Genomic DNA, 18,901 nt, shown 5'->3' with positions numbered 1-18,901 from the left:
CAGATACTTAATTAAAAAGTTCCATATGTGCTTATACTAAGAAATTAGTCGTATCCTTACTGAAGTCCCAGGGCTGACAGCACCACCAAATTTCAACTCACAAGTGTCCACTGGATCTCTTCCTACCATATTCAGAGCAACGTAGGGAGCATGATTTTTCTGGTTTATCCTGTTGGGAGGGACAGGATCAAGTGTTTCTGTTCCCAAGGGATGTGATAATGAGTGACAAAATACAAAATTAATTATAATTAACTGAATGAGAGCCAACATTCCTGCAAAAGTTTTTCCTTCCATCTCACACACAGATAGATGCAAACATGCACAACTCCACCTGATGTCCTTCTCAAACTGGCATTTATTTAACATATTTTCCATAGTGAATGCTTTGGCTTACTAATCCGTAACTCTTACGTGTCACTCCCATTTGACCTTTATCTCCACTTCTTATTAATTCTATTCTCACTAAAGACACTGCCTTCCCTATCACTAAATCCAGATACTTCACTCTTTATACACTCCAGTACTTGACCAATTGTTTGTTCACTCCGCTTTTTCTATTTTAAGATACTATTTTCTTCCATGATATCCCATGGTCCATGTTTTCCCCAAATTTTCATGCTCATTTTTCGTAGTTTTCTTTTCTTCCGTAGTTTTCCCATCTTTAATGATGAGTTCCCACGTCTTCATCTTAGGTCTCATTTCCATCTCATTTTGTCCTCTCTTCCCTTTTTCCCCCATTTTTTCAACAAGGGTATCAATCCACTTTTCTCCTATGGACTTTATGATGATCTGGACACAATTCAAATCACTATTTCGAGGTTCTATCTCTCTGCTAAACTGGAGACTAGTATCTCCAGCTATTAAGGACATCTGCAATCGCATACAAACACTTCAAATTTTTTTTTTTTTAATTTTAGAGAGAGACAGAGAAAGAGTGAAAGCAGGGGAGGGGCAGAAAGAGAGAGGTAGGCCCAGAATCTCAAACAGGCTCTAGGCTCTGAGCTATCGGCACAGAGCCCAATGCAAGGCTCAATCTCCATAACAGTGAGATCATGACCTGAGCCGACGTTGGACGCTTAACCGACTGAGCCACCCAGGTGCCCCAAGGATGCAATACTTCAAATAGAGCAGCATTTTCAACACTAGTATCTTTTCTACTCCTTAAATAGATTATCATTAAACTGTACCATTGTCCTAAAAAATGGTCCAGCCCAAAACATGGGATTTTTTTTATTCCCATTCCCACAGCCTCACTGATACTACCTCTTAAATATTACCCACACCTTCTTTCTGCCTCGTCTTAGCCATCATTTAAGAACTGTCTCTGAATATTTCAGTAGTTTCCAGTATCCTTCTTTATACAATTTTCTACAATGTAACAAGAATGTTCTACTTAAAACACAATCTTATTATTTTATACTTTTGTCGAAAGTCACATAGAAGTTTTCCAGTGGCTTTAGAAATTACATCCAATGTTTTGAACAGGATTTTGCAGGGTTTGCCTTTGTTCATCTACTTAAAGCCTCCTTCCATCACTCTTCTGTTCTTAGTATCTATTCACACTCAACCTTTTCCATGTCTTAGTCATTTCTATATCTGTTTTCAATTCCATGACTGAGGACCTCTGAAACATTTGCATAAAACAATCATTCTCAATTATCTCTCCTTCCTTCCCACCTCAACTAAAGTGTCACTTAGAATACTGTTTGTATATCTGACAATTTTAAATCTCCAGGACGCACATTCACCTAACACCCTGTGCTTATACTCTGGAAAGATTTTTCAGTAGACTATCTCTACTACAGTGGACTGTTTAACAACATTACTAAGAATGACTGCTGAGGGAAGCAAGACACAATATCTCTTTCTGTGTTAAACTATGAGAGTGCGTGGCCCAATGGATTCCATATGTTATATCTCTTTCATTTCAAAAGCCATTATCTCCTTGGATATGCACATCTAATCAGGGAGGGTGACTGGACCATGATGTGTTTTATTACTGGTCACCTAACTCTGTCCAAAATGAAAAGATCTTTCTGATTCCTACATCTTGGGATGGAGTCTGGATTGATGGCCTGTATTTTTTTCTTCCTTATACTGAGTTATACCTAGGAATACAGACTTGTGTTTAGGGATTTCAGTTTGTCTAGCAAGTTCCAATAATCATATAAGCCAATTCTTTTGGATAAGTCCCTTGATACATATCTCCCAGTGGTTCTGTTTCTCTGGCTGAACACTGACATATAGAACATCGCAGAGGCAAGTAAATGAATATTGACAAGTGGAGGCAAATTGATAATGCAGAGGAGGAGACAGTTACGTCTGCAAGGCGAGATACGGGGCTCAATAAGTGTTACAGAGAAATTACAAATTACACTGGTTCTTGGAAAAGCTTATAATGAATAATGGCCTAATATGAAAGCAAAGTCAGGAGAACCAAATGCAGGGAGGAAAAGCACATAAAAAAATGGAGGTATGTTAGATTTCAGGAAAAAAAAAAGAGTTGACTAATATGTATGACTATATGGAAGGAATAGAGTGAGAGATGATGAATGTAGGAACAGTTAAACATAGATCATTAAAGTCATTAAATGTCAAGTGAAGTTATTCTGATAAGGTTGAAGCTATAATGACAAACAGAGTGTTGTGTAAAATACAAGCAAAATTTGTGTTTTATAAAAATCCACTTTTTCTGTATGGGTCATGGATTAGAATGAAGCATACATGAAGGTATGAAGTAAATAAGAGGCACATGCATTGTTAATGTGAGAGATGCTGAGATATTGAACAAGGCCAATGCCAGTGTGGGCAGAAAGAGAGGCTTAATCACAGATATATCAAGAGGACCAATTATCTATTGAATATAGGACATAAAGGAACTTTCCAAGTCTAGAAAGGTGCTACATTTATAAGTATACTCAAGGAACCAGTATCATCAATGAAGATACTCAGGTCAAGAAGGGAAATAGACTATTAGGAGATAGAAGGGTCAGTATTAAATACCTTGGGCCTCAGGTACATGTGAAATGCCCCATACATGATGAATATACTTGTGTGTACCTCAAAAGAGAGACTGTTAGGATCCCATGCAGCTATGAATAACAAAAAGCCATCGCTTGGGTGATGTAAACAAGTAGAGGTCATCAGGTTATGCAAAGTCGTGAGAATGGCAATCCAAAATGGACATGGTATTCAGCACTGATACTGATACTGAGGACTCAGGCTTCTTCAACCTACATGTTGCAGTGGTATGAAGAAGATATTATTTACACTCCTATCATAATACAGTTGCTGTAAATTCAGGAAGTGTATTTGTTCCAGGAAAAAAGGGAGTAGGATGAAGGACACAAGGCTAAGCACCTTTTCCTTGGTGTTTGTGCATAGGTGGGAGAGGGAGAGAGACAGACAGACACAGAGACAGGGATTCCTTCCCCAGGGATTTCTATCTATACCTCATTGACCAAAATCATGCCAAATTCCCCTTCTCCAGCAACGAGAAACTGGGATATTGAGCATTTAAGCTTTCCAGACTCCAAAATTTGAACTTCCTTCTAAGTGATAAACCATTAGTCTCTACCACACAGGTGATGTCTAGAAACGCAGGGATAGGTAGGATTAAACATATTAATACACAAATTTTTGTGATTGGAAGATGAGTAAAAGACCAGAGGTGTTAAAATAATATCTTGGGCAATGAATAAGGAGTACACAAAGTAAAATGAAAGGGAGACATCAAAAATATACAATCATAATATAGTGATGTCAAATAAGTAAAAAGAAAAAAGCAGGTTCATAAAAGAAATATCCAGGAAACTTATACATGAAGAATATTGTAATGTGAACATTAGATTTGTTAACTGGGGGTGAACCATGAGTTTTGTCAAAACAATTTCACTGGAATATTTTTCATGCAATAGCAGCCTGGCCTCATAAAAAAATGTGTATTAAAGAGAGAAAACAGATACATTCACAAAAGAATTAAAGGGAACATGAATAAATAAAACAATAAAGTAAAACACAAATAAACAGATTAAATAATCTTATTTAATAAGATTAAATAAGGAACTAAGAAAATCCAAGAAGTGCATACCATTTAGGTTGGGTTCTCGTAGAAGGTCTCTCTAATGAGATCTAAATAAATGGAAATAATATGTGAAATATGGTGGGAAGGAAGAGATCCTTTAGCTGAACAAGTGGCAGATAAAAATTCCTTATGATAAGAAAGGCAAGCTATGTTTGAGAACCTAAATTCCAAGGTTATTAGAGCATATGAAGGAGACTGAGAGCAGACAAGGTAAGGTTGAAGAGACGGGCTTGGACTATATCACACCAAATTTATTTTCTTTTCTTTTTTCTTTTTAAAATGTATTTGTTTTTGAGAGAGGGAGAGAGAGATAGCACGAGCAGGGGAAGGGCAGAGAGAGAGGGAGACACAAAATCTGAAGTAGGCTCCAGGATCTGAGCTGTCAGCACAGAGCCCGACATGGGGTTCGAATCCCACAAACTGTGAGATCATGACTTGAGCTGAGGTCAGATGCTTAGCGAACTGAGCCACCCAGGCATCCCACACCAAATTTCTAAGTCCATGAAAAAGAGTTTTTTTTTATTTCCAGTGAAATATAAAATTTTTATGGGTTTACGTGGAAGAAATCACATGATATAACTTACATCAAATTATCACTTTTCTTTTGAGTGAAGAAATATTTGAAAAGGGGTAAGAGTGGGGGGAAAAGAAAAAAAAAGAATGCAAGTAAAAAGTCCATGCAGTACTCAACAAGAGGATGGTAACTTGGCTTCAGGGGGTGTTAGCCATCTTGGCAAGCAGTCAGTAAATCTGAGGTATATGTTCAACAAGCAAGAAACTAAAGGTTAGTTAGAGGAAGAATTATGAGGTATTATCTCAGGTCAGGAGACTCGAAGGAGACTCTGATATAAAAGATTTGTGGGGCGCCTGGGTGGCGCAGTCGGTTAAGCGTCCGACTTCAGCCAGGTCACGATCTCGCGGTCTGTGAGTTCGAGCCCCGCGTCAGGCTCTGGGCTGATGGCTCGGAGCCTGGAGCCTGTTTCCGATTCTGTGTCTCCCTCTCTCTCTGCCCCTCCCCCGTTCATGCTCTGTCTCTCTCTGTCCCAAAAATAAATAAAAAACGTTGAAAAAAAAAAATTAAAAAAAAAAAAAAAAAGATTTGTATTCAGGCAGTTTTGGGGAGGTGCCCTTAGGAACAACACTGTAAGGGAGTAAAGAAAGCAGCATGGTGCAGAGGGAGGAGGTTTGATGCACTTGCTGCAGAAGTCATAGCCAATGTCATGGGTGCTCTTGAGCTGGAGAACTATTTGGAGTTGTCCAAATGGAGACAATGGAACTGACATTGGTACACTTGATTGACCAGTCATTTAATAAGGCTATCCTGTGTGTGTGGGGGGGGGGGGGGGGGGGGGGCGGTGCTTAGCCTTCAGGTAAGGCAGCTTCATTGGGTAGGAGTTAATTCATAGAAGGAGATATATTATAGGTGTCAGCAGCAAATACTCCTAGAAGATGGGGAACAAGTGACGTAAGAGGGTCCACAAGAAGGGATCTGGATAATCATCATTTATGCTATAAACCATGGGCATATGCATATACACACATGCGTGCACACTCACACACACAAACACACCACAAACATCTGTGGCTAATACAACCAAGGTCTGAACGTCCTAGGCAAATTTTCTACATGGGTCTCCTATGAAAATTCCTTCCTCTAGTGTATCCAAGAGTCGTCTCTGAATTCGTCCTGAATGCCCACATTAGGAGCAAACTCCTTTGGTCATTTTCTTAGTAGCCTTTTTCTCTACCTTCTGTAATTTTATTTCATTTTTGTTATCTTTCATGGGCACACCTGACATGAATATTGGAGAGTATGTCCTCTGTAGGGGCTTTATAGCTTTCAGAACCCAGGCCCTGCTTGGACAAGCAGAAGGGTAGGTAATAAGGATTATTTTTAGCCTTGAATAGTCAATTTTTTTTTTAGTTCAGGACTATGGTTCATTTGTCAATATGATTTCTTCAGAAAGGGAGTAGGCATCTGATTTATTCCATTTCAGTCAGTTCTATGTGCCTACATTGTTCTTAAACATGCTTTATTGTGTTTCCTCACTCTATAGTTCTCTCTCAACTTAATGGAGACCATTCTGAGACTATATGGAAGAATAGGGAGAAAGACCTTATTCTGAACCTGACCTTTGGCCTGAGTTGTTCATTATTTCTTTTTCTTTCTTTTCTTTTCTTTTCTTTTGTTCTTTCTTTCTTTCTTTCTCCTTCCTTTCTTTCCTTTCTTTCTTTCTTTCTTACTTTCTTTCTTTTTCCTTCCTCTCTTTCTTTCCTTTCCTTCCTTCCTTCCTTCCTTTCTTTTTTACTGAAATGTTTTCCTGGACCTTAGTCATGAAAATCCCTTTTAAATCACAACTCCTAGGATTTATCACAACTTTTAGGATTTATCACCTGTCACCTTTCCAACCTTGCAAGTCTCTGAACTTCTGGATCCTTTCATTCTGCTTCATACTGGCCAATTCTTCCTGGAGCTCATCTCTTTCTAGTCAAATACAGCCAATAACAACCAAACAAAAACCAAACTTTTAAGGTCTGTTTTCCTACCTCTGCCCTAGAGATTCCCATTACAACCTTTTCAGTCTTTGGTATGAGTACCTTCTTGCCAATCACCAAACAGCTAAGCCAACATCATATAACTTAGGTTTGTTATCTTTACTATTCTAAAGTAAGTTAAGTACATTCTTAAAGGACCAACTTCTATATTAGGGTAAACATTATCTGCTATAATAAAGAATACCGAAATGTCAGTGTCTCAGTAAAGTTTTGTTTATAACTCATTTTGTTCAGATTGAGATCTTAGGGGTCTTGTATGTATACATTATGACTAAATATCCTAGCAAGTTTCCATTTGGGAACTATATTAACTCAACAGAATTTCTCTTCTACCCTGTACTGAGGATAAAGCTTGAGACATTGTACAAGTCACCCGTGGAAGAGGTATCATCACTTCTATCTATATTCAGTTGGCCAGAATTCAATCTTATGATCTCATATAAATGTAGTGGGGTGAGTTGCTGGGAAGCATAAGCTTCCTGTGTATTTAAAGAAGAATGGAAAAGATTGGTGGACACTGGCCACTAGAGGCATGCTGGAAATATAATTGATGTGGTTTTTTTTTTTTTTTATGTATTGAGCATGTATGTGTATGTTTTGACATGCCGTGCCAAGAACATGAGACCCTGAGGCAAAAATATTATTAAGGGAAACCAAAGCTATAGATCATTATAATAAGGTAGATTAATAGCTTCAACATCTCCACGGGTCAGCAGTGGGAATACTTAAATATATCACCTGAAAGAATAGGAGCCAATGATAACAGAGCGACATTTTGAAAACAAAAGTTCAGGTGGTTCAGTCAGTTAAGCATCCGACTTTGGCTCAGGTCACGATCTCACAGTCCGTGGGCTCAAGCCCCACATCAGGCTCTGTGCTGACAGCTCAGAGCCTGGAACCTACTTTGGATTCTGTGTCTCCCTCCCTCTCTGCCTACCCTCCCAACTCATGTTCTGTTTCTATCAAATATAAATAAACAGGGCTACGTGGGTGGCTCAGTCTGTTGAACGTCCATGTGGGCTCAGGTCATGATCTTGCAATTTGTCAGTTTGAGCCCTGCATCAGGTTCTGTGCTGACCGCTCAGATCCTGGAGCCTGCTTTGGATTCTCTGTCTTCCTCTCCCTCTGCCCCATCCCTGCCTGGTTTCTGTCTCTCTCTCTCAAAAATAATAAACATTAAATAAAATAAAATAAAATAAAATAAAATAAATAAATAAATAATAAATAAAACATACAGTCTTAAAGTTAAGAGTTAATGCAAATTCTACAGGCAGGAAAAAGCCTAATTATGGTGCATTCAGAAGTAAATAGTTGGTAAGTATATAGTGATCATATAAAATCACTACTTCGCACTTATTTTGCAAAGACCATAAACAACAGATGAAGTTGTAAGCAGTTTAACACAGAAAGGAGGGGAATATTAGCCTGGTAGGTAGATGGGGGCAAAAACCAAGGCCATATTTCTCAGTTTTTTGTACCCATACATTTTCTGCAACAACCTTCTTTAAGTATAGGTCACTTTACATTATATATAACTTCATACGTATATAATGTTGTTATAACAATGTGTATCACACAGAACACTGAACTAGAGGTTATATCATAAAACATGTAGCAGGGTACAACTAGATACATCTCATAATAGGGAGACTGAAATATGAGAATGTAAATAAGCTTTATTTTACTAATATGTAAGAGAACATGATCAGTGGTCTTCCAGAAACTTTTTTTGCTCATTTATTTAAAGACAGGAAGGTTTAGAGAAAGAAGCATGTTAAATAGGCAACCTTGAAGAAATCAAAACTGTTGAAAGAACTACAGACAGGGAATGACTTTGTTCTAATCAGAGGAGAGAGGTGCCTTTATCCTTTGAGGTCAGAAGTAAAACAATGATGTGTGTGGATGTATAGGTGTGATAGGAAGTTGAGGGATCCCATGTCTCACAGATTCTTTTGGCCCATGAAAGAAGCAACAAGGTCACGTGTGATCAGCGTTGGGTTTGATCACAGCCTACTTCTCCACGTTCATCAACCAACATCCCCCCTTTCTTGCTCATTTATATCACACACTAGCTTTTGTCTGTTAAATTTTATAATGTTTATTTTTGAGAGAGAGAGAGTGTGCACACATGAATAGGGGAGGGGCAGAGAGAGAGGAAGACACAGAATCTGAAGCAGGCTCCAGGCTCTGACTGGTCAGCACAGAGCCCGATGCAGGCCTCAAACTCATGGAGTGGGAGATTATGACCTGAGTGAAGTCAGATGCTTAACCAGTTGAGCCACCCAGGTGTCCCTATGGTTCCAGTTTAAGTATCACCTCTGAGAAGTATTTTCTGGCCTCCCTTTCAAATTAGATTTTCCCATTGTATTATCTCATAAGATGTTATATTTTTAATAATACTCATTTCCTAATTTTATGCTTATTTCTGTCCTTGTTTATTTTTCCACATAAGGTAAACCATGAGATCAAATAACACACATTATCCTGTGTATCAGCCTCTCCTCAGTGCCTGGGCTTAACTAATATTTAATGAATGAATACATGAATAAATGAATGAGTAAATAAACAACCAAGTGAATGATTAAGACTACCTAGCATAATTTAGAACATCAACTGAGGGTATCAAAAGAGGAAGCTTACCAAGAATAAGAAAGAAAATCTCATTGGTAAGTCTTAAAATAAATGCCACTAAAAATTTGATAGACACGTTGGTATGATTGACAATTCAGTATATATTTACTCCCATGCATCTTCAGATTTTTCTAAAATTTGTGATTATCAAAAGAGAAGAAGTAGTGATCTCATCAAAATTAGTCTCCAAATGTATCGGTGAAGGACAGACATGAGAGAGCCCATCTCAGAGACTGTGATGGATTGGATCATCCTCCTAAAATAGAGACATATTAGATGCCTTCCAGAAATAACTGAAATGCAAATGGTAGTTCAGAGAGAAAAGATAAGCATAATAAACACAAATAAATGGGAATCTCATAGTTCATCTAAAACATTTTTTCCTACTTTTTAACCCCATTAGACAATGACAAATGGGACAGATAAGAGAAGGAGGCAGGGGAGGGTGGGGAGGAGGCAGGGACAGGCACCATAACAAGCATCAGATGAGCATTCTTTATTCTCATTCTGTGTGACTAGTTACATAATGGAAGAGAGACCTACTAATGACAACAATGGTAGTAGTTAACCCTGCACGGTACTTACTGTGAGCCTGTACTGTCCTAAGTGGTTTTCATTTTAGTAATCCATGTGTCACAACACCATGAGTTAACTACTATTCTTAACCTCATTTAAAGGAAGGAAACTGTACCAATTCTCCATAAACACTAGATTTATTTTATCTGCAGTAAAATTAATAAAATGTTGACCGAGTTGATCTTTGGATCTTGAGCAAAAAACATCTGTTTAAATGGCAAAAATGCTTGAATGGCATTTAAGCAAACAAAGGTCAACTATAACGAAAATGAGAAGTGTGCTCTGATTCCCTTTACCCAGGATGTCATGGAATCATTAGTAGTCACTTCGCTTCGCACTTATTTTGCAAAGACCATAAACGTTAAAACATTGTACCTCTAAGTTCTCAGAGGAAAAGATATTTAGCCTTCTAAATCAATGCCAAAATTTTCTGTAGTACTGGGCATTGGCACATCTTTCCTGTGAACGTTTAAAATCAAAGAATCTTAGAACTTGAGATAATTCTGCTTTATAAGGTTTTAAAGGTTAAAGGGATAGAATGATTTAAGTATTTAGAAGAATAAAAGGAGTGTTTTCTGAAGCAAAGAAATCACTCTAAGTTATTCAAAGGCTTCCTTTTCCTCAGGGCAGCTGAAATAATTAGATTCATGGGTATCTGAATCACTGGCAGGGGGTAGAGAGGAACTAATGCCATTTTTTATATTCATCCTAAAATATTTGCTCCACTTTATTATGTCATTTAAAAATAAATTCTTTGACAGAATTAAATACTAAATATGCCAAGTATGATGTCAGGCAAACTATTTTTACAACAATGTAAAGGAAATTACATAAGATTCCTGCAACATAAGTTGTATAAATTTAAAGCAGGTTATCACTTAACCACTGATTATTTAGGACAGTTTATTTATAATCTTTTATACATTAACTCATATCTTTATAAGACTGATATTACCATTTAGTAAGACAAATGCCATATCTAACATAATTGTGAATTCTTTATTTTGATTCATTTTTTCCTATGTTTGCTGTTAACTAGTGAACAACATTCTAGCTGTAACAAGATTTAACAAGAATTGGGTAAACAGTTATAAAATTTACAGAATCACCTTGACTATCATAGTGTTTTTATATATCACTATCAGAACAGGGGAAATCTATCCCAATTCATTAGTTAATTCACATAATATAAATTTTTGTACAAGATTTGAAGTTAGGTTACCATATTCGGTTATAGTTGATGAGGTTAAAAAGAAATACATAAAAGGAAATACTGACTTTTACCATCAAAATAATAGAACTAATTCTTAAAAAGAGAAAGACAAGCAAAATTGATGAAAACGTAAAAAAAAGATAACTGAACTGATAAGAAAAACATCAAAAGGAAAAAAATCCTTTAACCACTGCCGATACTGTCTATATTTAACACTGAGAACCAAGGTGTTTGCAAGGACCATAGGAAGCAGCATTAATGCTTTTGCCCAGATCCCTGAAGAGACTATCTTCCTAACTACTGATAGAATGTCTGTAGTTGCTAGAATTGAAAGTAGATTAATAGTGTGCTTTTCTAGGTGCTGATTTGATAAGAGTAGCAACTCTGGAAACAATGGGTCATATTAGTGAGAAAATGTTGGGTATGCAAGCACTAAAATGCTGCTTGGGAGGTTATGAATCAGAAGAAAAATAGACCCATATCCTGCTCAATTGGTCATCCTGGGTCAAGTGGGAATAAAATCCAAGCAATAAATAAGACTGGTGATATCTGTGTCTCCTGTCACTCTGAAAAATCTAGAAAGATCACGATTTTTCACAGAGGTCCTTCTTATGCTACCAAACCCCACAAGAAATCCCAATGTCACACAATCAAATATGTGGCTTCCAGTGAAGATTAAATTTTCTCAGCCACTTTATGATTAAATGGATTTTACTGGGTTCGGAGAGTGAATTAACTGATATAATACATGCAAACATCTGCATACTACACATTAGTATATGTAGTTTTAATATTACTAAGTAGTTTAAAAATATTTTTTTCAACCTCAAAGGGTTAAGTAATTATACATGTTAAAAAACAAAATGAAAAGTGGTGGTTTGATGGCTCAGGTGGTTAAGCATCTGACTCTTGATTTCAGCTCAGGTCATGATCTCATGGTCTGTGAGATGCAGCCCCGCGTCAGGCTCTGTGCTGACAGTGTGGAGCCTGCTTGGGATTCTTTCTCCCTCTCCCCTGCTCACATGCACATGTGCACACTCTCTCTTTCAAAATAAATAAACACTAAAAAAAAAAAATGGAGAAGATGGAAGACTCTGGTCATAAAGCCAAAGAACGACTACAGAGGCCTTTTCGAACATCATTTAATATTTACTCTACTGACTATGCAATCAACATTTTTATGATCTTTTATATAAAATTGTGGGTTCGGAACAATGTTACAAAGACTAATGTTTGTGATTTAAAATTTACAAAGAGTTGTGGATTTTTCATTTGTTGGCGTTTAATATATTTTAAAAAGGTTTAGAAGGGAATTGGGGATCATTTCACATTTCCAAACCACTTTATTATATTAAGTACACAGTTTATTTCCTTGATTATAAACTTTAGCAGAAAATCTGGTAACACCTAAATTAACCAAGGATAATAGAGTAAGTGAAATTATCTGACATGAGGAAACAAATACAATCTAGAGCTAAGTCACTATAAGATGATCCACAAAGCATTAATTTTAAAAGATAATTATAAAGCATTAAGCTTTAAATTCATATTAAATGTTTACTAGAGAATGTCTTAATTATCCAAAGACATTGAAATGATTTCTTTAACAAAAGAAAAAGAATAGATGGCACAGTTTCTTTTCACCGTGAGTACAAATAACAGTAAATGTCCTGGTGGGGGGTTTTAGTGTTCCTACATGAGGACACTGAGCGTCTTCACATCAGAATGGGCCAGGAGCTCCTTTGAAATGAATTTCTAATATATAACAGTTGCTTGTCTTATTTGTTTGTTAAATCCTAAGAATTTCCCAAGGAGATAAAATAAAGAACTGAGTTGACGTATATTGAAATTTGATGCAAAGATTAAACAGGAAATCCTTTGGGCATATGCTAAGGGAATATGAACTTGGTTCTTAGCAGGAAAAATTCTAAAGGTCTGAGCATCATCCAGGGAATAAGCTTTTTAGAGAAACAAACTGTAGGGCTCAATATTCTATGATACACCTTGTGCACTTCTAAAAATTTGAGAAATATGAACTTGAACTTCTTAAGATAAAGCACTATAAAAAAAGTCTGTAAGTCAAATATAATTGTAACCCTAGGGATTCTGGGGGGAAATAGAAGAGAATTCACTCTGTTCAAGATTCCAAATATTAATTTTAAAATCATAATAGCAGTTGGCAGTAACAGTTAAAAGGAAATGATATCAAATTCAACAACTGAGTGCCACTTTGAACTGAAGTTAAACTCAGGAGGTTGGGTAGGAACTTGTAATATACATGGAAAACCAAAATGCCAGCAACAGAACGTATAAGCTGCTTTGAAATCTGTGAGAAATTTTATTAAAATGAGTAGGTCAAGTGAGAGCCCAGAAATCTGATGCAAGAATTTAAGGATCAAAGAATATCATTATTTTTTAACATTGTCTTTATTACTCATACCCAGGTCTTGAATATATCAAAGTTACCCAAGAATAAATTATGCAAAAGACTTAATTAGAAATAAAATATAGCTTAAATACTCAAATTTCATGTTTTCCATAAAAACAAATAAATATGGGGAATTATTATCTGGAGTTCTATTCTTGGGATGTGGAAATTCATAAACTCATATATATGCAGTCAGGAATTAGTATTTCTAAAAATAATAATAATTAATTTGAAGTAATAATCAACTGATAATAAAATACAAGAACTTTCTAAAACAGAAAAAAGGAGAAGAAAAGTATGACAACAAAACTGCTGGGAATAATTATTTGTTGCTGGATACTCACTGTTATGGACTAAATTGTGTGCCCTCCAATATTCATATGTTGAACCCAGTGCCTCAGAATGTGACAATATTTGGAAAAAGGGCCTTTAAAGAAGTAATTAGGTTAATATTAGACCCTTATAGTGGACCCTATTCTAGTATGACTGGTGTCATACTTATAAGAAGAGGAAATTTGGACACACAAAGGGACGCCAGAAATGCATGCACACAGAGGAAAGACCATGTGAAGACACAACAGGAAGCCAGTGGCCAACTGCAAACCAAGCAGACAGGTCAAAATAACACCAGCATTCTTCACAGAGCTAGAACAAATAATCCTAAAATTTGTATGGAACCAGAAAAGACCCAGAATAGCCAAAGCAATCTTGAAAAAGAAAACCAAAGCTGGAGGCATCACAATCCTGGATTTCAAGCTGCATTACAAAGCTGCAGTCATCAAGATGGTATGGTATTGGCACAAAAATAGACACTCAGATCAATGCAACACAATAGAGAACCCAGAAATGGACCCACAAATGTATGGCCAACTAATCTTCAACAAAGCAGCAAAGAATATCCAATGGAATAAAGATGGTCTCTTCAGCAAGTGGTGCTGGGAAAACTGGAAAGCAGCATGCAGAAGAATGAACCTGGACCACTTTCTTACACCATACACAAAAATAAACTCAAAATGGATGAAAGACCTAAATGTTAAGACAGGAAGACATCAAAATCCTCGAGGAGAAATCAGGCAAAAACCTCCCTGATCTTGGCCGCAGCAACTTCTTACTCAACACATTTCCAGAGGCAAGGGAAACAAAAGGAAAAATGAACTATTGGGACCCCATCAAAATAAAAACCTTCTTCAGAGTGAAGGAAACCATCAGCAAAACTAAAAGGCAACCGACAGAATGAAAAAAGATATTTCCAAACGACATTATCAGATAAAGGGTTAGTATCCAAAATCTATAGAGAACTTATCAAACTCAACACCCAAAAAACAAATAATCCAGTGAAGAAATGGGAAAAAGACATGAATAGACACTTCTCCAAAGAAGACATCCAGATGGCTAACAGACACATGAAAACATGCTCAACATGACTCATCATCAGGGAAATACAAATCAAAACCACAATGAGATGCCAGCTCACAACCTGTCAGAATGGCTAAAATTAACAACTCAGGAAACAACAAATATTGGCCAGGATGTAGAGAAAGAGGAAATCTCTTTTACAGTGCTGGTGGGAATGCAAACTGGTGCAGCCACTCTAGAAAACAGTATGGAGGTTTCCCAAAAAATTAAAAAAATAGAACTACCCTATGACCCAACAATTGCACTACTAGGTATTTATCCAAGGGATACAGGTACACTGTTTCAAAGGGGCACATGCACCCCAATGTTTATAGCAGCACTACTGACAATAGCCAAAGTATGGAAAGAGCCCAAATGTCCATCAATAGCTGGATGGATAAAGAAGATGTGGTATATGTATGTGTGTGTGTGTATACATACTTATATATGTATACATACGTATGTATACATACATATATATGTATACATATACATATACATATACATATACATATATATATATATATATATACATACATATATACACACACACACACACACACACACACACACAGAGGGTATTATGCTAAGTGAAGTATCTTATGACTTCACTCATATGAGGACTTTAGAGCACAGAATAGATGAACCTAAGGGAAGGGAAGAAAAAATAATATAAAAACAGGGAGGGGGACAAAACATAAGAGATTCTTAAATATGGAGAACAAACAGAGGGTTACTGGAGGGGTTGTGGGAGGGGGGAAGGGCTAAATGGGTAAGGGGCATTAAGGAATCTACTCCTGAAATCATTGTTGCATTATTTTCTAACTAATTTGGATGCAAATTAACAAAAATAAAATTAAAAAAATAAATAGAAAAAAAAAGAAGAAACCAAAAATGCTGACATCTTGAATTTGAACTTTGACTTTCTGAATCGTGAGAAAATAAATTTCTGTTGTTTAAGCCGCCCAGCCTGTAGCATTTTATTATTGTAGCTCTAGCCAACTAGTGCACCCGGGTACAGTTGATTCTTGTTATCTACCGAAATTATACTCTATAAAGTTGCTGTAAACACTGAACTAGAAAATACCAGACCATTAGTTTTAGGGGAGTTATGGGGTAAGTTTCCTGAAAGTCTCTGGTTATTATAGTTTTCTCAGCTAATCAATACATAGCATTGTTTTATGTAGGTTTCTGTTTAAAGACACCCATTTTAATATTATTGTTGATTCTCTAACATGAAAGTCATGGCCAACAGCACTATAGCTCATGCCTAAATGAAGCTTATCTAAGATCTTTATTATCTCCATAAGGCATGTCACGGCCATCTTGCACTTAGGAACACTGGACAGCACTTCAGCACTATGCTTCGGGCATTTCACAGTGAAATCATCAACAAAAAGGAAATAAATATGAAAAATAGAGCACTAAATAGACCATGAAAAGGACACTTGTTTACAGTATGAAAGTTGAGACAGGAATACACGGCTTTACCTGGTTCAGTCTCAGCTGGAAAGGTACACACTCGATGACAAATATTTTGTTGCTGTGTAGTTACTCAAAATGCCATGAAAGTGCCAAAAATACTTTTGAGGATACAAATTTTAGAGAAAAAGAAAATTCCCAAATGTGGACTCCATGAACATGAGGATCAAATAGATCAAGGAATTTTTCTCTTTCAACACCAACCTCGCAGTCTAACACCTGTCATCCATGTCATGCAATGTGTACTAGGAACTCACCTCTCTTGCTGTGCTGACAGCAACAGGAAATGTAGTATTTAAAAGACAACTAGTAGAAATAGGTCACAGAACTCTTGGGAAAGACGGTGGAAGAGTAGACCCTTAAGTCTCACCTCGTCCACAGAAACAACTAGCTAACACCCCCATCATTGTACATAACCAAGGAAAAGACTTAAAGTATTTTAACACTTGTTAAGTGTTGACACTTATAACACTTTCCATAGCTAAATGAAGAGAAGAAGGCATATCAAAGAAGGTAGGAAGAGCAGAGACCCAGTTGGGAGCCAAAGTGACCCACAGAACTGTCCCTGGGAGGGAGGGACACTGGGGGCAACGTGAGGGGAGAGGACTGGACTCCACTCCAAGCACTGGGGACCTGAAATGAGAAAGGGAACCCCTATAATATTTGGCTTTGAAAACCAGAAGGGCCTAATTCTGCTAGTTCTTAAAATCAGCAGGGCATAATGCCTGAAGTTTTAAAAATCAGGTGGCTGGGCTCTGAGAGAGCCAGAGAGCAAAAGGAAATGGAGTCCCCACCCTTAAAGAGACAGCACAGCAAACAGTCCCACTGAGATACAGCACAGAAGCAGCAATTTGGGGGAAAAATAACAACAACAACAACAACAACAACAAAAAGAAAATGAAAAAAAAAAACTGAGTTATAGAAGGGAGGTTTGTTTACTAATCTCAGAGCATGTGCTGGATGGCAAGGATCTTTGGGAGGCATCTCCAACAATAAAAGAGCTGGTGGGCACCATTTCCTGCTCTCATCCACCCAGACTAGACACAGGAACACCGATAGGAACCAGCTCAATTCGAACACTGTCCACCTAGCTTACTAACATTGCCAGCTGCCCCTGAGCACGTTTGCAGATACACCCCCTCCAACTATGCCTGCCTAGCAGGAGTTTTCCCAGGTGGTAGCAGCTCCCCTCCCTCAGTGGACAAGTAGGACCTTGCTGGCACCATATGTCCTGCCCCCACATTCGTCTGTGGACTCACCACTCAAGCCCTGAGGCGTAAGTTTTCCAAAGTGCCTCCAGGTCCCCTCTCAGAGAAGACAGTGTAAGTCTTGCTAACACCATACATCTCAATTCCTTTGCAAACCACCCTGGGCAGGAGTTCCTCCAAAGCAGCATCAGAAATGTGGCAGTGTGCAAACAGCCCCAACGGGGACCAGCACTACTCCAAAGTGAGTCTTGACCCAGAGAGAGGGGAAGATCACCAAACACACCAGACCATCAAGTTACTATAGACTAGACTGCTATATGCATAATATGTTATATAAACTTAATGGTAACCACAAATCAAAAGCAGGTAATAGATATATAAAAAATAGAGATGAAACCATGTTTATCACTAAAGAAAGCCAGCATACTATGAACGAAAAGATCAAGAGAAGAAAGGAACAGAGAAGAACTACAAAACAACTAGCAACAAAATGGCAATAAGTACCTAGCTATCAATAATTACTTTGAATGTAAATGGACTAAATGCTCCAATCAAAAGACATAGTGTGATGTCACAGAATGGATGAAATAACAAGACTCATCTATCTGCTGCCTGCAAGAAACTCATCTCAGACCTAAGGACACAGGCAGAATCAAAGTGAAGGGATGGAAAATTATTTGTCATGCAAATGGAAGTGAAAAGAAGGCCAGGGTAGCAATACTTATATCAGACAATAAACTTTAAAACACATTTTAAAAAGAGTTAAATAAGAACACTGTGTAATCATAAAGAGAAAAATCCAAGAATATAACAATTATAAATATTTATGCACCCAACATGAAAGCACCCAAATACATAAAGCGGTTAATAACAAACATAAAGGAAGTAATTGATAGCAATACAATAATGGTAGAAGACTATAAAAGCCCACTTCATCAATGGATAGATCATCCAAACAGAAATCAACATGAAAACACTGGCTTTGAATGGCACATTGACCCAGATGGTTCTAACAGATACATCCAGAATATTCCATCCTACAACCGCAAAAAACAAATTTTACAAGTACACATGGAACATTCTTCAGGATAGATCATATTTTAGGACACAAAGCAAATCTGAACAAATTAAACAAACAAACAAAAAACCTAAAGTCATACCATTCATCTTTTCTAATGACCATGTTATGTGAAACTGGAAATCAACCACAGAAAAAAAAACCTGAAAGAACACAAATACATGGAGGTTAAATTACATGCTATGAAACAATGAATGGGTCAACTGGAAAATTAAAAAGAAAAAAAACCACACACGTGGAGACAAATGAA

Source organism: Panthera uncia, chromosome B1 (genome assembly GCF_023721935.1).
Source record: "Panthera uncia isolate 11264 chromosome B1, Puncia_PCG_1.0, whole genome shotgun sequence".
NCBI lineage: Eukaryota > Metazoa > Chordata > Mammalia > Carnivora > Felidae > Panthera > Panthera uncia.
This window is presented reverse-complemented; position numbering follows the sequence as displayed.